The sequence below is a fragment of the Esox lucius genome, chromosome 8 (genome assembly GCF_011004845.1).
Source record: "Esox lucius isolate fEsoLuc1 chromosome 8, fEsoLuc1.pri, whole genome shotgun sequence".
Lineage (NCBI taxonomy): Eukaryota > Metazoa > Chordata > Actinopteri > Esociformes > Esocidae > Esox > Esox lucius.
Genome location: NC_047576.1, coordinates 35,524,454 through 35,550,903, shown reverse-complemented (window position 1 = coordinate 35,550,903; position 26,450 = coordinate 35,524,454). Strand labels below are relative to the sequence as shown.

The following is a 26,450-nucleotide window of genomic DNA, read 5'->3' as shown; positions in this document are numbered from 1 at the left end:
GGTGTGGTAGGACAGATTTGAGAATGCATTCACGGACATTAACATACATTCAGACATTTACGTATATGTTACTTATTTCATAGGGTCAACTTACAAGTGGATTTGAATATAACTATTGGAATCTATTGGTTCTTATTTGATCTAACAGTGAACTGATACTTGAATTTGCTGAGCTTGTTAGCTTTAGTATTATAGGGTGCACCCGAGGGTATACAGAAAACTAGTAATAGGTATTGAATTGTATGTTGTGGATTACTCGACTATACACTGTGACATATTTCATTTTCTGCTCCAGGAGCCGAACCTACCAACCAATAAGGTATTGTAGTTCTAAATCCAAATAATTCAAATTAGTGATGCGTTACAGAAAGGAACTGTGAATATATCCAACTCCGTTTTCATACATTCACCAGACATACAGTGTAGGAGTGCCATTTTCCTAAAATATTTTCGTAATCAACCTTGCAGTGTTCCCGTTGAGTGTCCTCCGAGCGGTATGTTTTTCTTTTAACCGTGGCTTTTGTTTTTGTCTCATTCTTGTGTTCTTTGCTGTTTGGTAGGCTCTTCCTACTGGGTGTTCTCTTTCTAACACCTAGAGTCATAACCATCAATCCTGATCCATCATGTTGTTTTGTTTGGCTTGCCATATCATTGCTGACAACCTCGTCAACTATATTCCTCGCTGCATTTTTCAAATGTGGTTTTGCTATTGAGAACCCACGCTTTAACAATGGTATTGCCATCCGGAAAAGCCCTTGGAAAAGACCCCCTAGACCAGCCCCATACATTGCAGCGCTACCATGATACCCCGGTAAAATGTTACCGGTCTGTGTTGTGTAGTATTCAACATACCTTTGAGGATCATCGTAGAGTTTCTGTGGCTATATCTTATAGTCTAAAAGACTTTGACAGATCTGAAGTGTAATTTTGCTATCATCTTTCCCACTACGAATGAAACCAACTGATACTGATCGGATTTTACTTCAATACAGATCTCATCACACTGACTCTTACTAAGAGGTATGTATTGTGGCTTTTTGTATGTGACCTTGACAACTTTTTTCCCCCTGCAATATGTACAGTTCTCAGCAGCGGGACATGGCTGTCCCCAAATCTTTTATATCCAATTATATCTGTTTAGATATAATAGTATATGGTGTTAAACCCTGCCAGCATATCTGTGGGGAATGGGGCGTACCACGGGGCCTACCACCATTCGACTGCTTTTAAGCCTAATATCTGTTCCAACTTTGCACTAAATTTTAAACTGAAGCGGGGCTCGCCTTTTAGAAACATTCTATTTTTAAATATGTCATACCCCGCCCATAAGCCATGTGGTTTTATATAAATGTTGAACTGTGCCACTAGTTTTCCTATGCCGTTGTAATAACCGGTGTTGAGTTCATACTTCCAAGTTTTGTCATGTTTCGAGTCATATGGTTCAAATGAGTTTTCATCCCATGTAAAAGACTTCCACGTATGTGAGTATTGGAATTCTATCAAAGACACTTCCCAATCACCATTCAAATCTATACCTTTGGCAAATATTGTGGTATAGCTAAAACTCAAATTTTTTGGATAGACATGTCTCGACGAGTTGCTGGGCAGCGTTGTGTAGAAATCACCGTCACCCATGCTGATCGCAGTCAATGTAAATGTGTCCAGCTAGTGTTTTATCTAGTTTGTAGGCCAAGGACTTGTTCCAATGTTATCCAACTGTTGAATTTCTCAGGCCAACCAAGCCATTTCACAAGACTCATTTTCTTCCCTTTCTGTACTTTCTCATCCAGAACTGCTTCCACTTTAAAAGTATATCCTTAGCCACAATTATTTTCAGTAATTCCTGTTCATAAAGTGTCACATCACCATCATAATCTTTTATTCTATGAACAGGACGTACCCGCGGAATGCATTCTGTTATTGTAAAATATGTCTGTGTACCCTTTTCATAGCCTTTGGTAAATGCCCCTCTCAACTTTGAGATTCTCACAATATCTCCAACTCGGAACATGCAACTTTGATTACCATTTCCCATCATTGTTGTACCATACAGGTTCTTGAGAAGCAGTCTAACATTGTCTTCACAAACGTCAACAGGCTTCATGTTAATAGACGGATGGTAGCTATGGTTGGAACCATGAACTAAATCTTGAATAACCTCAACATTGCGATGAGTGTTGGCAGCTGTAAGATACCGCCACATTTGTGATTTGTTTTCTCTCAATGATACTCGCTTTGACATCATATCCTGTAGCAATATGTTTTATGTTGTAGTTCTTCGTTAACATTTCAAAATGTTAATTAAAAACTCCCTCCCCATGTCTTTAGACTTTTTGGGGTGTTCTTTAGTCTTTTAATGTCTTCAAAAGCTTGCTTTACCTCGATAGCGCTTTTATTTCCCAGCAATCGAATCCATGCGTATTTGCATGTTATCCTTTTCCACACTATAAACACTCATGTCAACTAAATCCAGCTGAAATTGTGAAAGTATATAGATACAGGCCATAGTAAATACTTTTCATAACCTGTTCAGACATCATAGAGCACTGGGTCAATAATGAGAAGTAATACATGTTTAACATTGTTCTATTAGAGTTTTTGGAATTACACATCATCCAAGAATTTCTGAAAAGTTACACAAACATTCAGATTTCTGCTGATTAGAAAATCTGTAAACATTTTAGAAATACAATCTACATCCACAGCTTCATTAATCAGCAATTTTATCACAAACATCTGTTATATATGTAAACACACATAACCAATTTTAAAGTCTGTTGTCAGCATTTGAAAATGTTAGAAGTTTATACATGAAGTTGTTTAAAGAATTTGATTCAACACTATTTGACAACAACTGCAGCCAATCATCAGATGTGTTCCTGACGGTTTCCATATGCTTGTTCAGATCATTAAAATGCTTTATACTGACATGGTCTTGGTTTTTAAAAAGTCTACAACCATCAAATCCACTCTTGATAGCTTTGTGTATAAACCATTTATTCGCTAAAGCCACATAAAATTTGTTTAGAGACATGTTAACAGGACAACTGAAGTTACCCATCCTTAGACAACAGTCGCTTTGTTTTTGTCACACCAAGATGCTACTGCTCTGCATAGAGCTTCAGCATTACATTTATCCATGTATTCATCCTATTCTCACAGTCTCTGTGTGATGTTTGGCACTGACTTGAGTTTGAGCAGAAAGTTTTTAGCTGCCACGTGATGTTCGGTCAGCCATGCTTGAAAACCAGATACATTCAAAGCCTTAATCCAGCACATGTTTCAGTTGCGGTGTTAAAACTGTCTCCACAATGTCATCATAATTCGCATTATTCACCTAAGGCACTTCCTTTAAACCAAAACGAGGCTGTGGGGTACGGAAGTAACGTTGGCCCGCCCATCTGTAGACTTCTGTCATAACGTTACCTACAATGCCGCCGCATTGTTGTGTTCCCAAATGTACGTCTTCAAAGAGAAAGAAATCCTATACAGGTCAAACCTTCCATCGTTTCCCCAAAGATCCTGTACTTTGCCGTGAATTGATTCATAAAACAAGAAGAGATCCCGGTCGCCATTTCAAGGTAAGATATTAACATTAGTTTACGATGCTAACGTTAGCCATATTTACGTTAACTGTCATAGAGATAGCTAGCTAAACATTCCGGCTAAATAGACATGACTTGATTAGCCACGCACCGGTCCTTTTTAAGTTATAACATGCGAAGGGCTGATTCGGGGGTAATGTTAAGCAAGTTGTTGCTCTTTTTACTAGCCTGGAAAGCTAACGTCCTGCCGTGGGTAGCCGTGTCTTACAGCAAAATATAAACAAGACGTGATCTGTGCCTGTTTATGATAATAACCATTGCTAATCTAGACCATGTTAAGCACACAACTACGTATAAACAGTAACATCCATTTTACTGGGTTTGTGCATCGCAGTAGACGACATTACTGATTCGTTTTTAGCATTTTTGTTACCTGTGAGACCTGAATAGAACCTTCCCCAACCCTACGTAACATCACTATGTGAACTGAGCAACCCATGCCTGTAAACAAATTAACTTATACTTAATATTTAATCATTTTAATAACCAACAGTAGCACCCTGCCTTGCTTTAGTGATACATTGGAAACAAGCTATTTTGACTGATGGTTCCAATACACTTTTAGCTAAAGATCACATCAACTGCACATAACGTTATTTTTAGTCTAGCAGGGAAAGATGAACTATTGATATGAATGATCAAGATGAACTGTTGATATGAACGATCAAGATGAACATTTTAACGTTTAGCAAGCGTATTTGTTCTAGCAGTGGCACCACTCCTCAAACTGAGCAGTTTATCCACAGTCATCCCACACAGCAAAAGGACTCCGCGGTGGAACCGCTGCGGAGGTATTGCGGCTTTCGGAACGGACTCGCGAAGCGGAACTGTATCGGTGTCTGTTAGAGCTCAGCGGCTCCGCGCTGCATCTGTTCCGCATCCGCGATTAAAACCTTGCCTCCGCGGCAGGTCCATTTGGGACCCGCTAATTGATACATACATCCGCCACGGATCCGTAACGGCCTCATAAAATTCCTGGCTCATCTGGCCCGGGTCCGTTTTGGACCTGTTTTTCTCATTTTCAAAATCCCTAGGACTGTTCTTGCTGTAGGATAAAAATAGGATAAACTAAACCATAGGATTTCTATCACTAGGCCTAGTCTAGGTTACTCCAGCAATATAGACCTAATCTTAAATCTGCATTGCCTTGTATTTTTAACCTAACAATATTGTCAATAGGCCTAACAGAAAAGGTTCAAGTCAAGACATCAATTCACTGTACAAAAGTAATCACTACTTAATGGAAATATAAAATTGTCATTTACATTTATGGAAAGTTACAAGTTCTTTCTATTCCGTTTTTGTTATGTAGCCTATGTTGGCTAAGCTGCTTTACATTCATTTTGTGGTCAAAACCTAATTTAGTGCTTTATAGGCCTAGGTCGGTGCAGACATAAAATATTTTATCCATTAGGCTAAAACTTCAATGAAATGCACAGCTAAAATATCAGAAAATTAATAACTGGTGAACGACAAGAAGTTCAATAAAAATATTGTTTATTGCTTATTTCTCCTATTACTCCGTTTGTGTGGCTTGAGGCGGGACACGTCTCCTCGTTGCCCGATCCGCTGCCAGGTTGAACCACCTGATTGCGTGCTTGGTGACCTCTGCTTCCATGGCTGACCGTGTCACTGTGTTTTTCCTCACAGCACCTGTAATCAAACAGACAGATATGATTATGTTATGTGGCATCCAAAGCCAAGTATGCTTACACAATACAATATGAGATAGGTATTAAGGAGATTAAATAAAAAAAGAAACATGACTATAAATTATTATAAAGTTATAAACAGGGTTGCGGTGGTTAAAATAAGAGGTGGGTAAACTATGAATTTGTGATCAGGGTAAGGTTTGCCACACCTTTCGCTATCGGATGTTTAAAAAAGACATCCAAAATGTTCAAACAATATCAGTGGTATTAAATGGTTTTTGATCAGAGCACAATTGTATGTGGATAAATCAGTATTTTAAGTTTGGTAGGGTCCTACATAGATTCTATTTGGAGGTAAACTCTTAACAGATGGATAAACTCTATTTCTGACATTTGAGCGGTGGGTAAACTCCATTTACTTGCGTTTAGTCTCTATTACAGCCCTGGTTAACATTACGTCAGTTAGCAGATGCTTTTATCCAAAGCAACTTAACATTCAAGCTATATGTTGCAGCAGAGACCTTAGTGTTAGATTAACCATTCCAAAAGCAACACTAAATTAAAATACAACTCACATGGTCATTTACAAACCACACAACTGCATTCAATCAGTGTTTATTATTATTATGGAGAGCCAAGACAAATGTACGCGAGCGAAGCTATCACAACCACCAGGCAGCCAATACATTTGCGTGCATTTACTTCGATAACATGGCAATCCACTGTGATTCCAACCCCCAAATTTCGACCGTAGTTGCGCTCTTACGCACAAATACAGGTATGCCACTGTCTTGCCCAAGACTGTGCCGGAAATTAGCATCTCCACGAGGGAGATTGTCACTCACTGACAGAATCTAACCACTGGGAAAAGGCGGATCAGGACAGGCCTGTTCAGGGCTGTTCAATAGAACATTTGCAATAATCATGGACAATCAATAAACCTAAAGGCAAGATTCATATTAAGTAAGAAAACTCACCACGCTCTGTCGAGCTGGGCCATTTGACGGTTCCTTTAAAAACATTTCAAATGCCTCCAATTGTCCTAGGGGAAACTGGATATTGTCCAGCATCTCAACATCTGGCCCTGGGGTTGCTGTTCAGCCTGCTGCTGAGGTAGTTCACCTTTGCCACAAGCTGGTCTTGTTGTTGTTTAATGGTCTCCAGCAGGCTAAGGATGTGGACCTCAGCCACTGTTGACACACAAGAAATATAGCTAAAATGTAGTGGATAAAATATATCACGTTTCAGTGTTTATCCTCATTACTCATAATACTAACCTTAGTTATTGACAATAGTTAATGACAAAAGTTATGAAAATATGTGATGGTTGTGGGATGTTTTTCCAAAATCTGTGGCACAGAATGCCCCTATGGATTTGTCAGTTAGTGCTCACCAGAGCAGGGAATGGTATCGGTCATTCCTCCCCCTCGCCATGTTGGTCTGTAGGCCAGGCTTGAAGAGGGCTCCTCTGTTCGCCTCATGTTGAGGGCCGGTGCGGGGGGTGGAGGGAGTTGAGGAGGGACTGCCGTTCCTGGCCCATAGTGAGTTGGGTGGTGTGAGAGAGTGGGAATTATTTTTAATTAAATGGTAGTCATCTGTTAACCATGACTTATAATACACTTTGGGGCCTTCCAATTCACTAATATTTCAGAAATCAGTCCCTACCTTGAGTAACTCTCCTCATTTTAAATACAGGTGCAGGGAGTTGAGGTGGTGAAGGGTGTTGGGGTCCGGCCCCATGGTCAGGTGCTAAGGGAGAGAAATTGCTATTAAATGGTTGTGATCTGTTAACCAATGGTATGCTGCGAGCTACAGGGCCAAACAATGGCAAACAAAAAATCTCTGGTCATGGGGAACATGAATTTGTATGTTTCAACATTTTGGTATGAACTACCTATTTCAACCCCATGAATGGATTGCCAGTGAAAAACAATTAATCTAGACGGGGCCCCTTTACCTAGACAGTTTCCTCCAGGTTGAGGAGTAGTGACTCTGCTGCATGGCACTCAGTGAGATGGTGGAGCTGGAGGAATGGATACAAGGAGAGGGGAATATCTTTAGCACTAACAAGGTAAACCATATATATATTATTAATATTATGATTTTGTTATTTTGATGTTAAGAGATTATTCCTTACTCTGCCAGTGTAATTGGTTTGGGCTTGAGGCTCCAACTGATACACCAGCCGAATTTTCTGGCTCTTCTTCACTCTCATCAGAGTCCCCAAAACGATGGCTGTTAAGTAACCATATCATTTTGGTTATTGCAATCCCAAAATTGCCAAATATACATATAATACATATAGTATTTTTGAATGCTACAAGAAATAACCTTCCTATTACTGTAGAAACATAACAAAAACAAGACCGAACCGACTTACATTGGCTTCCTGAATCATTTCTCTGGCAGCTATCCCTCCTGCTCTGCCTCAGACTGTAGCTCAGAGGCGTTGCAGCCGGTCTGATATTGATTCATTAGCCTGATGGCGTCTTTGTAGTTGTCTAAAATGAAATATGTTAAAATGAACATGAGTTTCAAATTAGCTGTAGAGCTGGACAGAATATTATTATTGATGATGATAATTGTTAGTATCATTATTATTCTTTATTTAACCACGTTGGTCTCGTTGAGAACACAATATCTCTTACAAGAGAGACCTGGCCAAGAATAGCATCAACAGATATAAATTGAACATTTTAAAAATTGCAAGGCAAAGACAATTTCATGTGCATTTTCAGAAAATAAAAGGGTTTGTTATTCCAAGCATAAGGAGAAGCAACCATGAAATTATTTTTAAACAATAATTTTATGAATTGGCATACCACAAGTTCTGACGACCTTTACGTCATATCTTGGCCAGTTTGGCTCATGCTTCTCCTCGTTAGCAGCTGCCCGTTTCACACGTTCAGCTGGGCCAGTACACCATCACGTCATCATACCAGTCAACTGGCACAAAAGCAATGTCCTCGCTTGCCTGAAATTCAATTAGATGAAAAGGCATCCTTAATGTAGAAAGAAAGAAAAAGGGTATTTATTCATCATCAAAAAAGGAATAACATGGACTACAGCATTGCCCAAGTATAGGCCTACAATGTATACAAATAAGCAAGTTAGATGGGCTGAAAGTTAACCTGAATGGTGCCCCAAGGTGGGAAGAAGTATAAGGAAGGAAAAAGTACTAGACTGTTTATTAGACCCCAAATGAAACAAGAAGCTAACGCTGCGGTGACTGTCCCTCTGCCTCTGACTCCCCCGCTGCATGGAGTATTCCTCCGTATTAGCTAGCTAGCTAGCTAATTTTACTGTTTTAAAACTATTTTCTAGGTTAGTGGGGGAGCCTACCGCTCAAAACCAACATGAAAAACGTAGCTAGCTAGCTAGTAATGTTCACTCATTACTAGCCGCTCATTTTAAACGGTGTGTAAAATGAGCGGTGATGTTAAATCTCCATTTGTACTGTGTATTTGCTGAATGGTTTCAAAGTAATGGTCGGTAGCAACCATTAGCAGAAAAGCCCGTACTTCTTGACGTTCAAACAGGCGCCAATACCCATTAGTTGTCTGAACCGACTTAAACAGTGATTAAAATGCCGAAGCTTGATTTTCATTATAAAGAGGATGGCAGATAGACACTACACATGAGACCAAACTTGACAAAATGCAAACTTAATGCACAGCTAGCTAGAAACTAAACATGCTAAAATTGTACCTGCTAGCTATCATAGCAGACAAGTGCTTCACTGGCTGTAATATTGACCCCACTTCATTGACTGAAATACCAGTGCCAATTTATCAGCTATAGGTTTGCATCGCAAACGTGAACTCAAACATATAGCTATATATAGGCATTATCAATACTTGCGAAATGATGCAATCGCGCCTAGCAGCATGCTAGCTAGCAGCTACATGCTGCTAACATAGCATAAGCTACATAAGGATAGCAGCGACACATTAAAACAGACCAAACCAGTCTTTATCACACTACCATAACATATTCTGCCGAAATGACTATCCCATTTTAAATCAAATGGGCTACAATATCATAAAAATCTCTCAGCTAGCAATAGCATGTTGCACAAAAGTCCTAATATCAAACAATGTCATTACAATCATTATACATAATGAGCAAAAAAACACAAAGGCCTATGTTTGCTGTGAATGTCGCAATAAATCAATACACTTACTCAGATAGTTCAGCGCAACCGTGTCCCAGGAAAGAAAATCTCCACTGATATGACTCGTCTCGGCGTAGCAAGAGCACACCAAGAGGTTGTAGTTCAACCTTTACAGTAAAGGCGCGTCCACTTCTGCGGATCCGACACGGATCCAGTGTCGGACAGTAGAATTCACCGCGCTGCCCGGAGGCGGAGCGGATCCGACACGGGTCCAGTGTGGGACAGTAGAATTCACCACGCTGCCCGGAGGCGGAGCGGATCCTCTGGGCGGTGCCAAAACGAATGTGACAGTCACGCGGGTTTCGCGACTTGGATGCGGATCCGCGTAGGCGTCTACTGCTGTGTGGGACAGTTCTCCTGGCCTGGCTGACAAAGCAGCTGGAATGAAGACAACAACAGCTGCATTGGAGCTATGAAGGACAACACCTTGGAATATACATCAGATTTTTATGTCCTGTTACACCGGTCTACAAAGAAATGGTTCACAACTGACTATCTGACATTTGGAGGAGCAGAACATTTGGGATGACTTTGGAAGTACATCTAATTGGAGTCCAGAGAGAGACTGAGTACTTAGTTGACCATGCGGTGAACAAGTAGGTTTTGATTGAGATAATGGTGAATTTGGATTAGACACAGCAGAACCAGAAAACCTTTGTCTCGCTTTCTGGTCACCTTGGATGCAAGATGAGGAGTCAGATAACGAGGTCGGAGAAGAAACTGAATCTCTTGTATAAATCATGGTGTACTCTATTCTTTACAACTTGTTTACATTCCTTTCCAGCAATCCACCATGAAGTATTTTTACAACTGGTCTACAATAATTGATGTTTACATTTGTCATATTTCTGTTTAGGTAATGATCTTATTCTCAGTGACATTTGTAGTTATTTTCACACCATAAATGGTGTGAAACGGGGGATTGTTGAGATAAATGTAGTTTAAATAATGCAGATTTAATAACCATGTATTCTTATGTTTTTGTTTTATTAAATTGTATGCTGCAGCCAGGTTAGGGAAAATGATTGAATACAATAACCATAAAAAGTTTAGAACTCCATACATTACACTTAGCCACACTCACTCAGACTTTACACCTGGCTCAGATAGAGAGACAGGATTAAAACCCCACAATTAACATACAAATGAAACTGCCGCCTATACAGCACAAAGAGACCTTCTGTCTCCAGCCCCCTGATGATCTAGTCTAGGTTAGGACAATAGAATGTAAATTACTGTAACCTGATTAAGATTTCACACCTGTATGCAAAGAACCTGTTGATCTATGACCGAGAGTGAGAGCATGTCCTTCCTCATTGGATGGCGAAAACCAAGAGATTCGTCCAACATGTCACCATGCCAACAAAGAGCCAATAAGGATGGGTTTTACTCACGAGAGTGAAAAGTAACCGCCCCTGTGGCGGGAGTATTAAAACCAATGTTCGATCTTTATTCGGGGCGAATATTTTGTGGAAGCTCGAGGGTTGAGCAAATATTTGACCACTGCAGTGTATTTCATGTATTTTGACTTATCAATTCATATTAATAAATCTTTGTGCTAAATTTCCATTTGGACCGGAGCCTCGTCCTTCTTCAGAAATTCTGGTACACGTAAAATTCTTAACACTTACAATGAGCCGTCTTCTTCTGATTTCTTATCTTGATGGTCCCAGAGATATAGCCAAGCATCGTTTTGTTTGATTAATTCTGTTTTTATGATCCAAAACGATTCATTCCACAGCGTTGTACAACAAAATCCAACTCGGAGCAAAACTATTCATGATATTCAAATCTTACTAGGTTTTAACACTGCAATAATTGGTATTCCTGAAAAGAACAGAGTCTCTAGCATGTAACCAGACATAGTTTATCCTTCTGCGTTGCCTATATGCTTCTGGCACCGGTTACGCATGAGCGCATGTCTTTGGGAGCATGTAGCTCCCTCAAATGACGACCAATGGATTTGAAACTCGCTAGGTTGAGAGCACACGAGCCACACTTTACGGCAATTTTTTAACGATCACCGTCAGACGCACACACAGTACACACCAACAGTTTGCACCCCACCCCCACAAATCTTCAACCAAATTTGACTATTGCGCAAGATGCATAGCTGTCTCTGCTCACGAAACTATACTCGGCATTTAAAGTTTAAATGGCTACTCCTAAGTGGAAAAGCAACATAGGAGACCAACTTGGTGAGTACAATAAGATAGATTACCCAAGACATACAGTGTATTACCATTAGCATATTAGGCTATGTTATGCTATGTTAGGCTATGTCATTTAGTTTCTGAGCATTTACTGCCAATTGGGTCACGTCATTATAGTAGATTTCAGTTCATAATGTCCTTATATGTAACCAATTGTCTGTGATTTGGCTATGACATTTTGTGGCTGTTTTTATGGCCTATTCATCCCCATATTACTCCCTGAATAACCAACAGTGATTCAGAAGGTCCCTCTGGCGTCAAACAGTTACAAACAATGTCCGAGGAGTCTCTAACTCAATACAGGTCATTCAACAGTATTTATTACAGTTAAAAGGGGTGTGGTAAGTTGTTGCCCATCTGTCTCGTGTCACATAGGTTTTTACCCAAAGGCTGTCCCCCCACTTTATCCTTCTCAACTCCTGAGGAGTCACAATGTCTGGACAATCAACAGATAGACACTAAAAGATTATACAGATTTACTGATTTACGAGTAACCCTCTAATCCGCTGGTGCCGGTCAAGGATGTCCCCTAGGCAAACACCAGATCCCTCTCTGCATCTTTAACTAGTAACCCATTTATACATGTATAGGACGACCAAGTATAGATCAGTGCAAGAATTTCCACAACAGTGGAGATGTGAGAATTTTCCAGTACTATACAATTCAGGCCTCTGTGGTACTGGAGGTGGACAGACAGAAGACTCAGTAAAAGGCACAACAGCCATTTGGAGTGCTTGGAGTTTGCCAAAAGGTACCTTAAAGACTCTCAGACCATGATAAACAAATGATAAACAATATTCTCTGTTCCGATGAACATGGATGTAGCACAAAATTCTGGGCCCTGTACATAGGCGGTCTCTGAGGGCCCCTCCCCACTTTATTCAAGATTCAAACATTTTTGAGGGCCCCTCTACACATTAGGGCCCTATATACTTAGTACCCCTTTTCCCCCCAGTCCAACGCCCCTGCCGATGAAACCAAGATTGAACGCTTTGGCCCAATTCCCCAACATCACCCCTGACCTCACTCTTTGCCTGGCCAATTCTATCCCTACAGTGAAGCATGGTGGTGGCAACATATTGCTGTGATAATGTTTTTCAGCAGCAGGGATGGGGAACCTAGTCAGGATCACAGGAAAAATGAACAGAGTTCATAGTACAGACAGATTCTTGATGAAAACCTGCTCCAGATAGCTCAGGACCTATTAAGGACCCTTTTAAGGACACAGTGAATGTCTTGAGTGGCACAGCAATTGCCCGGACTTAAACCTAATCAAACATCTCTAGAGAGACCTGAAAATGGCTGTGCAGTGACATGCACCATTCAACCAGAGCTTGAGAGAAATCAGCAGAAAAGAATGGGAAAGAACTCACCAAATGCAAGTGTGCCAAGCTTGTAGTTCAGACAAAGTTGATTCAACAATGTACTGAATGAAGCAGTCTGAATACCAATGTACAATGAATACCAGGGACAAATCTATGAAGTTCCCCATAGCCCCCGAATTGACCAGGTGGTGCAGATGGCACTCTCGGTACAGCAACTCAGGATAACTGTCGATGAACGGACCTCTACCACAAGGCACTAGCCCACTCCCTTGCATTCCCCGTTAGGCAAGACACAAGGGTGGTGTTCTTGGTCCTCCCAGACAGGATGTCGGGCCTCAGGGACAGGTAGTCGGGCCTCAGGGACAGGTATTCGGGCCTCAGGGACAGGTAGAGGTCCAACTGGATGAGGAAGCCCTGGCAATCCATCACCTCCCCGCCATATTTCTCTGGAAATTACAGGGCACAGGACTCCCACTCTATGGCGCCCAGATGGTAAAGGGGCAGCCTTTACCCCTGCAAGGCCAGGTGGGTGAGGCAGAGCGGAAGGGCCTGCCTCAAGGACGTGCAGTCTCTGATAAACCGCCAACTTGAGGTCTTGCAGTTCCCAGAGTACCTGGTCCATAGTGGTCTCAAGTTTGACCAGGCACTCCTGATGTTGTTCCATTTGCGCTGACAGATGAGCAACATCAGCTGTCAGCCCGGAGGGCTCCGCTGGTTCCATTTTTCTGGTCCAGTATTCTGTCATGGAGTGGTTATGCAAGTATCAAACGAGGAGGAGGAATGTGCCAAGTATATAAAAAAAGGCAGAGAACACTTGAAAATATGGTGCCAAACATGCACAGAATGACACAGCCAAATAGAGCTGCTAATTACACAGCAGCAAAACAAATAAATAAATAAATAGCCTAGGGAATGAGGGAAGTGGAATCAGGTGTATGTAATGATTGTCCAGGGCTGGGTTCGTGTGCAGTCTGGAACTATGATAATGGCAGCTAGAAAAACCGGCAATGATAATCGATGAAGCTGAGACGTCTCTCCAAGGGAGATGTCTTTATGACAACTTAACAAAACTACATACAAAACACTTAAGATTAATAAATTGTTTGTTCATTTAATTATCCCTACTGCATTTAAATGACTGAATACATGAAGAAGGTTCATATAAAGCAGTTAGGCTATATTGTTCAAAACATGTTTTTGCATTCGTATTTGAAAAGTAATAATTAAAGCTAAACAGCATTTCTGATAGCACATTGGTTACTATCTGGTCAAATAAAACTAAGGCCTTGTTTTAAGCTTTTAACAGAGTTTCTAAGTGCTTACCTTGTGTACCATGTACTATTATAAAGCAACTGTTTATCTTTATTTCCATAATAAATGTCCGTAGTTCAATCACGTCAAAATATGATACATTTTCAGCAGTTATACATGTTAACTCATTTACAAATTATCATTGGCATATCACTTTCAGTTGTAAATATTTATAACTCATTAATGTTTGTCGGTATGCTACTTCAGAATATGGTTCCCTTTTTAAAACTTAAACACTTTTAACATAAAACTAGTTAGAGAAAGGTCATCAGGGTGCACTCAGAGTTTAGATATATTGAAGTAGTTGGGTATCTAACCCAGTTTCACATTAGAACATTCACACAACAATGACTATTACAGACATTTGTTGCAATATGAATCTGGTAAAGGGTAATATAAAAATGTCTAGGTTGTACATCTGTGCCAGACATCATAAGAGTTGATAATTTGTCAGAAAAACAAATAACTTTGGTTTTAGGTACAGCAAAAGTTAGGACCCTATTTTTTTTTGCCCAGTCTATACGCTTCAACGTGTGAATCTTATTCAGTGGTGGTTTCTTTCAGCCTTCTTGACCTTGGCCATGTCTCTGAGCACTTGACATCTTGTACTTCTGGACACTCCATGTTTGTTCCCCAGACCTGAATCTTTTGAGACCCTCTATGGCGTTATGTATCGGTGCATCCGATGCCACCAAGTAGCACCACAGACTGTCCAGTGTCACGTTTGTAGATTAGGAGACGGAGGCATGCGCAGAAGGTTGAGGGTTTCCCCTTTTTATTTAACAAAAAATAAAGAGAACCAAACAGAGTGCCGGGCACTGCAGAAATACCCCAGAGTTCAGGGGTTCAAAGGCACAGGAGCACACAAACATGACAGGCATACACGCACAATGACCAACAATAACACGGAGAAAATGGCTGATCTAAATACAATGAGAAATGAGGAGAACAGAAACAGATTAACTGAAACAAGAACAGGAAAGACCATACAAGGACAAGACAAGGACACACAGAAAACACGAAGTGGAATGGTCCCTTCAGGAAGGGACCGTTACATCCAGGAGCTCACTGATGCCCCGATCCAGGTCTGGGAGGAGATCCCAGGACACCATCCGCCATCTCATCAGGAGCATGCCTTGACATTGTCAGGAGTTGTGACGGCAATTTCTAAAGTCAAAACGATTTACGAAATTGGGGTAAGACAGTGGAAAACTCAAATGCACAATAAACAGTTTATTCTTGCAAGGAGAGAGTACACAGGTTACAAAGTAACAATGAATAATCTCTAAATTAGTACAGGAAAATCATCAGTACATAAGGAGGGAAAAAGGGGTGTGGTAAGATGCTGCCCATCTGTCCTATGTCAATAAAACACATGCCCTCGGTTCTATCACATGTCCTGGGCTTGACACAAGGGACATGTTGTCCTCCCCCATCTGGGTATCCTTCTTAACCCTTGAGGGGGACTTAAAGCATCTGGACAACCTACAGATAGGTAGATGATTAACCCTATAATCTACTGTGACCAATCAAGAATGCCCCCTAGGACAAATACCAGATCCCCTCTTCCACACTCCTCTATTCATCTAAACAATGGGACTCAGTCCGTTAATCAGTAAGAATGCATCAGGTTACAGATATTTCCCTAACAGAGTGCATTCAGGCACGTGAGGGCCATACACAATACTGAGTCACATTATGAGTTGCTGTGATAAAATTCACGGAAGTTGGAACCGCCTGTAATTTCAGTTATTTACTTAGATTTTCAGTGTGAGTTTGTATCCTGGCCTCAATCCGTTGGTTTGTTGCACTATTTGCCTCCACTGATAACCATCCCATCCTCATCGCCAAATTGTCATGGAAATCACTAATGGGAAAGGCACAGAGACTGTAGATTATTTTCCCAAGTAAAGCTTTATTCAAGATTTATAAACCTGGAGCAGTTAACGACACTCTCAGCAGTCAGGTCAAGAGCTCCCCGTTAATATTAATAATAATACATTTTATTTTTAGGCGCTTTTCTAACCACTCAAGGTCGCCATACAAGACACAAATAACAATAAAAATATAAACAAACAGAACAATGCTAAAAGCAGATGAATAGTGATGATGAACATTGCTATAAGCAGATGAATAGTGATCACGTTAGATATGCCAGTGTGAAAAGATGAGTTTTCAGACGTGTTTTGAAAATGGAAAGAGAGTTGATGTTACGGATGTCTGGTGGAAGAGAATTCCTGAGGCGAGGGGCAGAGCAGCTGAAGGCTCTAAGCCCCATAGTGGTCACATGGGCAGGAGGTACAGTGAGGTGAATAGAAGAACATGACCTGAGTGGGTATGTTGATATGAAGGAGGTCTGTGAGGTACAGAGGAGCGAGGTTGTGAATGGTCTTGAAGGTGAGGAGCAGAATTTTAAAATCAATGCAGTATTTTACTGGGATCCAATTTAGCTGCTGAAGAACAGGAGTGATGTGATTAATCGAAGATGTTCTGGTGATGATACGAAGGGCAGAGTTCTGAACCAGTTTAAGTTTTTGTATAAGTTTGAGAGGAAGACCTAAGAGAAGAGAGTTATAATAATCGATACGGGATGTAACCTGGGTGTGAATGAGAATGGCTGTACTAGTGGGTGTGAGAGACGGACGAAGACGATTGATGTTACGTGAATGGAAGTTGTTATGAAACTTTTTAACTAAGGTGCATTTGAGAAATGTCTGTCTTTCCATTGGCTGGTATGTAGATCTTTACTTTGATTGGGACACACATGTCTGTATAATATCAGAGGATTATTAGGTATTTGGGCCATGTCCTCCTGCCTAGATAAAGAAGTGTGTCAGTCTTTTGTTCCTCAGGAATGTGGTCCTTGGGGGTAGTAAGGTCAGTTGGCCCCTTTAGGTAAACACTACAGTAAACGTTATGGGAGGAAGGATAAGGTGGGGGGACAGCCCACCCTTTGGGTAAAGCCTTTGTGACACAAGACAGATGGGCAACAACTTACCACACCCCTTTTCACTGTAATAAATACGGATTGTGCATGTATAGAGTCAGAGACTCCTTGGACTATTATGTTGGTAAGCGTTTGACGCGTCTCTCTTATTTGCAAATAATATTAAAATGGTTAACTTGTGCTTAGAGAATTTCGTCTCTGTACTTCCTTATTTAAGAGTGTCGATCGATAGAATTACCATCACAAAGTATGCAGTCCGTGTGACATTATTAATGTGAGCTTGAAATGAAAGTGTGCTGCCGTTGAAGGTTAAGCTCAGGTCTATATACATTCAGTACAGCCCACTGTGTCCCCCTCCCATGCATGTTTAGTCTACATGTCTCACCAGCTGCTGATCAGTTATCAGTGCACAGGGACCACAACAGTGTGATTCAAGGAGCACACACTCAGTCTAGGCTGGAGCAGAAGGGACCCACCTCGGATCTAGCAGGGAGCATCAGTGGATGGATACGCCATCCCAAACATAACCTCCTGAGACCCTGTGTCCACATATGAGGACCCTGTTTTAGGCTTCCTGCTCCATGTACTTCATTCTGCTTAACGTAAACCTTTTGTCCTTATTAGAGGACAGTTGTCTGGGCCATGTTCAGATAGTATACCTATCAGGTCCACCAATCCTACATAGCTAAGAGAAATAAAAAATGCATTCATTATTAAAGCTCAGGTCTTTTCAGACCTTTTAATCAAGCATGTTCGGGCCCGTAGGGCCCCTCGTGGGAAAAGGCTGCGCAGTAAACAGTTTTGGGAAACTGTAATTCGAGGATGAATATAAGATGCGTGTATAGACAAGAGAATTGCTATGACATTGCATAGATGTATACATGAAAGATAATGAAAACAAAACTAAAAATAGAAATATTGAAAAAACATAAAATATTAATAAAATGTAAAAAAGAATAAAGAAAAAGAAAAGAGTACCAGACTTGTAAGGTTTGGTGACAAGTGAAAAATTAGAGATGTCTCCCTCATGAATAAATACTTGTTATTTTTTGTGTGCTATCATCTGTTTTGAGTACAAGTGAGGGGGATTGGATACACCATGGGGACGAGCAACAGTAAGAACAACCCCTACCTGCCGGATCCACTGATCGGACCAGTAAAGATAATGGTGGATAAGTGGGGCACGGATGTCTCAGGAGAAGTAGTATTATGGCACGAAGTATCTGATTTTCCATTGAAGAGAACATTTAGCGAGGCTAAGTTAAAATAATGTAGAAAGAAGTTAGTATTTGAGAAGAGTAAGAAAGCTAAAATACACTGGGATGACTATGGTAAGTGGGAGAGAGAGGCTGAGAGAATGACAGAGTGGGAGTAAGAAGAGAGTGGGGCCACGGCCAGCCCAAGGACAGTGGCCATAACGAATGGATGCCTGAGGTCAGCATCCAAAAGACTTGGAGACAAGATGAACTGAGGGACATTGCTAATGAGATGCCAGATCCCATCAAGGACTCGGCTGAGTTTGGGATTCAAATGATCAAGTTGGTGCGCCTGTACACGCTGTCAGGAGCAGAGATTGCACACATCACACGTTCTAGGATGAAACTACGCTGGGCAGATGTCCAGGAGGGGTTCAATGAGGACCTTCTCTGGTCCGCAGAGGGGGCATACCAAAATCAACTTACTATTCAGGAGAGAATCAAGACTGCCTAACCCACATTGACTGATTGGGCAGCAATCCACAGTTGTGTACAGGGTCCTAAAGAATCCCTGGAAGACTATTGAGACAGGTTGGAGAAGTGTTTCAGAAAACAGTGGCCTGACCAGCTCTGAGAACTATAATAGCTGACTAAAGGCTGCCCTGGTGCATGGCCTCCAGTCTGCTATTAGCAAAATGTGAAACTCACTTGCATTGGGTGGGAGATACAGTGGGGAGAATAAGTATTTGATACACTGCCGATTTTGCAGGTTTTACCACGTACAAAGCATGTAGAAGTCTGTAATTTTTATCATAGGTACTCTTCAACTATGAGTGATGGAATCTAAAACAAAAATCCCGAAAATTACATTGTCATTAATTAGCATCTTCAGCAGAAAAGCAGAACTTAATACTTGGTACAGAAACCTTTGTTTTCAATTACAGAGATCATATGTTTCCTGTAGTTCTTGACCAGGTTTGCACACACTGCAGCAAATATTTTGGCCCACTCCTCTATACAGACCTTCTCCAGATCCTTCAGGTTTCGGGGCTGTCGCTGGGCAATACAGACTTTCAGCTCTCTCCAAATATTTGGGTTCAGGTCTGGAGACTGGCTAGGCCACTCCAGGACCTTGAGATGCTTCTTACGGAGCCACTCCTTAGTTGGGCACTCCTTACGGAGCCAATCCATAGCCCTGCCTGTGTGTTTCGGGTCATTGTCATGCTGGAAGACCCAGCCACGACCCATCTTCAATGCTCTTACTGAGGGAAGGAGGTTGTTGGCCAAGATCTCGCGATACATGGCCCCATCCATCCCCCCCTCAATAAGGTGCAGTCGTCCTGTCCCCTTTGCAGAAAAGCATTCCCAAAGAATTATGTTTTCACCTCCATGCATCACGGTTGAGGTGGTGTTCTTGGGGTTGTACTCATCCTTCTTCCTCCAAACATGGCGAGTGGAGTTTAGACAAAAAGCTAAATTTTTGTCTCATCAGACCACATGACCTTCTCCCATTCCTCCTGGATCATCCAGATGGTCATTGGCAAACTTCAGATGGGCCTGGACATGCGCTGGCTTCAGCAGGGGGACCTTGCGTGTGCTGCAGGATTTTAATCCATGACGGTGTAGTGTCTTACTAATAGTTTTCTTTGAGACTGTGGTCCCAGCACTCTTCAGGTCATTGACCAGGTCCTGCCGTGTAGTTCTGGGCTGAGCCCTCACCTTACTCATGATCATTGATGCCCCACAAGGTGAGATCTTGCATGGAGCCCCAGACCGAGGGAGATTGACCATCATCTTGAACTTCTTCCATTTTCTAATAATTGCACCAACAGTTGTTGCCTTCTCACCAAGCTGCTTGCCTATTGTGCATCCCAGCCTTGTGCAGGTCTACAATTTTATCCCTGATGTCCTTACACAGCTCTCTGGTCTTGGCCATTGTGGAGAGGTTGGAGTCTGTTTGATTGAGTGTGTGGACAGGTGACTTTTATACAGGTTAACGAGTTCAAACAGGTGCAGTTAATACAGGTAATAAGTGGAGAACAGGAGGGCTTCTTAAAGAAATACTAACAGAACTGTGAGAGACGGAATTCTTACTGGTTGGTAGGTGATCAAATACTTGTGTCATGCAATAAAATGCAGATGAATTATTTAAAACACATACAATGTGATTTTCTGGATTTATGTTTTAAATTCAGTCTCTCACAGTTGAATTGTACCTATGATAAAAATTACAGACCTCTACATGCTTTGTAAGTATGAAAACCTGCAAAATTGGCAGTGTATCAAATACTTGTTCTGCATTTTAAACATGCAGAACGACAGCAGCAGTCCGCTGACAACAAGGCTACATCCAAGCAATAAAAAGAGAACACAGAGCTCCAGGTTGCATGTATTATCAGGGACAAGGTCAGCAAATCAGTGGAAAGGGGGGAGGAACTGGTGGTTTTCAGAAGAGTGGGAGAAATCAAAAGGGAGGACCAGGCCGAGGGAGAGGTGGACATGGACAGAGCAGGGACCAGACAAGAGACCAATCATGTTACAAATGCGGTAAATATTATCACTTTTATGTAAGGTGTCCTAAACCGGAGAGACAGGAAGTTGTGGGTGGCAGATGGCTGACAGGACCACCACACAATGTCACACTCAATAAACATAAGGATGACTGAAGTGTAGCGTGGACAGCTGACAAATTTTCACAGATGCAGTTCCATTAAAGATTTACCACGTCCAAAGATACCCCTTGTGTTACCCTTCTGAAGGGATGCCCTTACGTTTTGTAGTAGATACTGGTACTGCAATGTCTGTTATCAGGCATGAATACATGTTGAATTTTCCCATGTCAAATGAAACTGTAGGTGCTTCTGGTGTAGAGATGATTGAGTCCTTAACTATGCCTTTATCTGTAGATGGTATTTCAAATTGCAATCAATTCATTTTACCTACATGTTGTCCCTCCTTGAACTGCCACCTTAACGTGGTGGAGGGGTTTGAGTACCCAAGTGACCCTAGGAGCTATGTTGTCTGGGGCTATATGCCCCTGGTAGGGTCTCCCAAGGCAAACAGGTCCTAGGCGACGGGTCAGACTAAGAGCGGTTCAAAAATCCCTTAATGATGAAAAATAATTTGTGTCCTGTGACGTCGCCCGGCATTGCGCAGCCGGGGCCCCACCCTGGAGCCAGGCCCGGGGTTGGGGCTCGTTCGCGAGTGCCTGGTGGCCGGGCCTTTCCCCATGGGGCCCGGCCGGGCCCAGCCCGAACGAGCGACATGGGGCCGCCCTCCCGTGGACTCACCACCCACAGGAGGGACCATAAGGGGCCGGTGCATAGAGTATCGGGCGGCAGTCGAAGGCGGGGGCCTAGACATCCTGATCCCTGGACACGGAAACTAGCTCTAGGGACATGGAACGTCACCTCGCTGGCGGGGAAGGAGCCTGAGATCGTGCGTGAGGTTGAGAGGTTCCGACTAGAGGTAGTCGGGATCACCTCTACGCACGGCTTGGGCTCTGGAACCACACTCCTTGAGAGAGGATGGACTCTTCACCACTCTGGAGTTGCCCATGGTGAGAGGCGGCGGGCTGGTGTGGGTTTGCTTATAGCTCCCCAGCTCTGCTGCCATGTGTTGGAGTTTACCCCGGTGAACGAGAGGGTCGTTTCCCTGCGCCTACGGGTTGGGGATAGGTCTCTCACTGTTGTTTGTGCCTACGGGCCGAACGGCAGTGCAGAGTACCCGACCTTCTTGGAGTCTCTGGGAGGGGTGCTGGAAAGTGCTCCGACTGGGGACTCTATCGTTCTACTGGGGGACTTCAACGCCCACGTGGGCAACGACAGTGACACCTGGAGGGGCGTGATTGGGAGGAACGGCCCCCCTGATCTGAACCCGAGCGGTGTTCAGTTCTTGGACTTCTGTGCTAGTCACAGTTTGTCCATAACAAACACCATGTTCAAGCATAAGGGTGTCCATCAGTGCACGTGGCACCAGGACACCCTAGGCCGCAGGTCGATGATCGACTTTGTTGTCGTTTCATCTGACCTGCGGCCGTATGTCTTGGACACTCGGGTGAAGAGAGGGGCGGAGCTGTCAACTGATCACCACCTGGTGGTGAGTTGGATCCGATGGCGGGGGAGGAAGCTGGACAGACTCGGCAGGCCCAAGCGTACAGCAAGGGTCTGCTGGGAACGTCTGGCCGAGTCTCCTGTCAGAGAGATCTTTAACTCCCACCTCCGGCAGAGCTTCGACTGGATCCCGAGGGAGGCTGGAGATATAGAGTCCGAGTGGACCATGTTCTCCACCGCCATTGTCGAAGCGGCTGCTCGGAGCTGTGGCCGTAAGGTCTGCGGTGCCTGTCGAGGCGGCAATCACCGAACCCGGTGGTGGACACCGGAAGTAAGGAATGCCGTCAAGCTGAAGAAGGAGTCCTATCAGGCCTGGTTGGCTTGTGGGACTCCTGAGGCAGCTGACGGGTACCGACAGGCCAAGCGGACTGCAGCCCGGGTGGTTGTGGAGGCAAAAACTCGGGCCTGGGAGGAGTTCGGTGAGGCCATGGAGAAGGACTATCGGCTGGCCTCGAAGAGATTCTGGCAAACCATCCGGCGCCTCAGGAGAGGGAAACAGTGCCCTACCAACGCTGTTTACAGTAGAGGTGGGCAGCTGTTGACTTCAACTGGGGATGTCGTTGGGCGGTGGAAGGAGTACTTCAAGGATCTCCTCAATCCCGCCGTCACGTCTTCCATTGAGGAAGCAGAGGAGGAGGGCTCAGAGGTGGACTCGTCCATCACCCGGGCTGAAGTCACAGAGGTGGTTAAGAAACTCCTCGGTGGCAAGGCACCGGGGGTGGATGAGATCCGCCCTGAGTACCTCAAGTCTCTGGATGTTGTGGGGCTGTCTTGGCTGACACGCCTGTGCAACATCGCGTGGCAGTCGGGGACAGTGCCTCTGGGAGGGCAGACCGGGGTGGTGGTCCCTCTTTTTAAGAAGGGGGACCGGAGGGTGTGTTCCAACTATAGGGGGATCACACTCCTCAGCCTCCCCGGGAAAGTCTATGCCAGGGTTCTGGAGAGGAGAATACGGCCGATAGTAGAACCTCGGATTCAGGAGGAACAGTGTGGTTTTCGTCCAGGCCGTGGAACACTGGACCAGCTCTATACCCTCTACAGGGTGATGGAGGGTTCATGGGAGTTTGCCCAACCAATCCACATGTGTTTTGTGGATTTGGAGAAGGCATTCGACTGTGTCCCTCGCGGCATCCTGTGAAGGGTGCTTCGGGAATATGGGGTCCTGGGTCCCTTGCTAAGGGCTGTCAGGTCCCTGTACGACCGAAGCAGGAGCTTGGTCCGCATTGCCGGCAGTAAGTCAGACTTGTTCCCTGTGCATGTTGGACTCCGGCAGGGCTGCCCTTTGTCACCGGTTCTGATCGTAATTTTTATGGACAGAATTTCTAGGCGCAGCCAGGGGCCGGAGGGTGTCAGGTTTGGGGACCACACGATTTCGTCTCTGCTCTTTGCGGATGATGTTGTCGTGTTGGCCCCTTCAAGCCAGGACCTTCAGCATGCACTTGGACGGTTTGCAGCCGAGTGTGAAGCGGTGGGGATGAAAATCAGTACCTCCAAATCCGAGGCCATGGTCCTTAGTCGGAAAAGGGTGGCTTGCCCACTTCAGGTTGGTGGAGAGTGCCTGCCTCAAGTGGAGGAGTTTAAGTATCTAGGGGTCTTGTTCACGAGTGAGGGAAGGAAGGAACGGGAGATTGACAGACGGATCGGTGCAGCTTCTGCAGTAATGCGGTTGATGTATCGGTCTGTCGTGGTGAAGAAAGAGCTGAGCCGCAAGGCGAAGCTCTCGATTTACCGGTCAATCTACGTTCCTACTCTCACCTATGGTCATGAGCTTTGGGTCATGACCGAAAGGACAAGATCCCGGATACAGGCGGCCGAAATGAGCTTTCTCCGCAGGGTGGCTGGGCGATCCCTTAGAGATAGGGTGAGAAGCTCGGTCACCCGGGAGGAGCTCAGAGTATCAAGAGGGGTCAGCTGAGGTGGCTTGGGCATCTGTTCCGGATGCCTACTGGACGCCTTCCCGGGAAGGTGTTCCGGGCCCGTCCCACCGGGAGGAGACCCCGGGGAAGACCTAGGACACGCTGGAGGGACTATGTCTCCCGGCTGGCCTGGGAACGCCTCGGTGTCCCCCCGGAAGAGCTGGAGGAAGTGTCTGGGGAGAGGGAAGTCTGGGCATCCCTGCTTAGACTGCTGCCCCCGCGATCCGGCCCCGGATAAGCGGAAGAAGATGGTATGGTATGGTATGGTACACCTCATGTGCAAATTGGGCATGAAAGTTACCTGTGGACCAGATGGTCTTGTGATTACACAGCCACAGGAGTACTGGCAGATACTGATGCTGTCTGACATTCAGACAGGTTCAGATTGGCACTATGCATGGGATTTACAACCAGATGTGAAATCTACTTCATTGTACACTCTTTTTGGAAGCAAAATGGTTACATTTCAATAGCAAAGACAGATCAGGTTAACTGGGAGGATGCTGGCCCCTGGCTGGAAACTGTGTTGGATGTGAATGATTGGATTACCACGAAAGATGGTTCTAAATTCTTCCCCACATTGCATGTTTGGTGTGTTCCATTCTATTGGGCTGTCCCGGCCCAGCGGGGTGTTGATGGTGTTGACAGATCAATGCCTCTGCTGCAGATGGTCTCGTTGCCAGTTGTTGATTCCCCACTGCTTCAGGGCCTTCCAGATACACTGTGGGCTAAAGATAAGTTTGATATTGGACAAATGAAGGCGTTCAGCCTCTCACAGTCACACCGAAATCCACCTTCAGGCCCAGTAGGGCCTAGTACCCTTTTAGTAAGGAAGCTGAAGAAGGGATTGCTATTGTTTATGATTCCCTGGTAGGGAGGGGTGCCATAATTCTCTGCCCTGATTTTCCGTGTAACACTGCCATCCTTCCTGTTCGTAAAGCTAATTTGTTCAAGATCTTAGACCTGCTAATGAAGTAATACATGCTGGTTCCCCTGTCGTTCCCAACCCCGTCACTGTCTTATCTGATGTTCCACCCACCGCAAATTGGTTTTCCATTATCGATTTGGCTAATGCCTTTTTCAGTATTCCTGTGGCAAAGGCATCTCAATTTTGCTTTTACGTTCCATGAGAAGCGATGGACCTGGTCTGTCCTTCCTCAATGGTACGATGAGTCTTCGGCTGTCTTCTCAGCAGTGCTTGCTAAAAATTTTGAAGGGTTCATACCTCCGGCTGGGGGTAAGCTCATACAATATGTTGATGATTTACTCTTGTCCTAGATTGCGAAACTGATACCGGAACGTTGTTGGATATCTTAGCTGAGAATGGCCACAGAGTTTCCAAAACAAAATTGCAACTTGTCCAACAATCTGTTAGGCACCTAGGCCATGACATCACACCTAACGGTAGATCTTTGGGTCCAGAACGTGTTACAGCAGTGCTGGGATTCCCCAAACCAAAAACCAAAGCCCAAATGATGAGCCGTTTGGGCATGGCAGGCTACTGCACAGCCTGGCTTCCAGACTTTGCTGAACTCACACAGCCTCTGTCTGATCTCATTAATAAAATGGCCATGAAGGACAAATTTGTTTGGACCACTGATGGACTGACTTCCCTGGATCGTCTCAAACACTCTCTGTCTACCACTCCCTGTTTAAGTTTACTAGATCATCCGAAGCTGTTTAACCTCTTTGTCTGTGAAAAAAATGGGTTAATGTCTTCTGTTTTGACGCAGGACCAAGGTGGTAAGCAGCGGCCGGTTGTGTACTACTCAAAGCCTTTGGATCTAGTCTCTCGTGCTCTGGTCTGCTGCCTACAGGCAGTTGCCTTAGCTACAGAGGCTGTTCTGCCCCCACTTTGTGTTGAATTAAAAACATCTAGTGGTGTAAAGTTGTATTGCATTTGAGTTCTCAAAATTTAGTCCCTCCTCTCTTGCCGTTGGTTTCCTGTTTTGCTTCTGACTCTGGTCTACTGAAAGGACATGCTGCAGTTACTTTTCTA

The 26,450-nt window shown here is 43.8% G+C and overlaps 1 long non-coding RNA gene across 4 annotated transcripts; it reads right to left on the bottom strand.

Moving 5' to 3' along the window:
- Window positions 1–5,085: 5,085 nt before the first annotated feature.
- LOC117594780 lies at window positions 5,086–10,086 on the bottom strand. Of its 4 annotated transcripts, none has more exons than XR_004576016.1 (8): window positions 9,441–10,086; window positions 8,080–8,259; window positions 7,638–7,758; window positions 7,395–7,492; window positions 7,215–7,280; window positions 6,651–7,006; window positions 6,235–6,447; window positions 5,086–5,258 (listed from the first exon to the last, which is right to left on the bottom strand). It is a non-coding gene; the product is annotated as an uncharacterized LOC117594780 (long non-coding RNA). The 4 variants fall into 4 exon arrangements; XR_004576017.1 differs by having other exon boundaries at window positions 8,080–8,231; XR_004576015.1 differs by lacking the exon at window positions 9,441–10,086 and having other exon boundaries at window positions 6,651–6,788; window positions 6,923–7,006; window positions 8,080–9,320.
- Window positions 10,087–26,450: the final 16,364 nt, after the last annotated feature.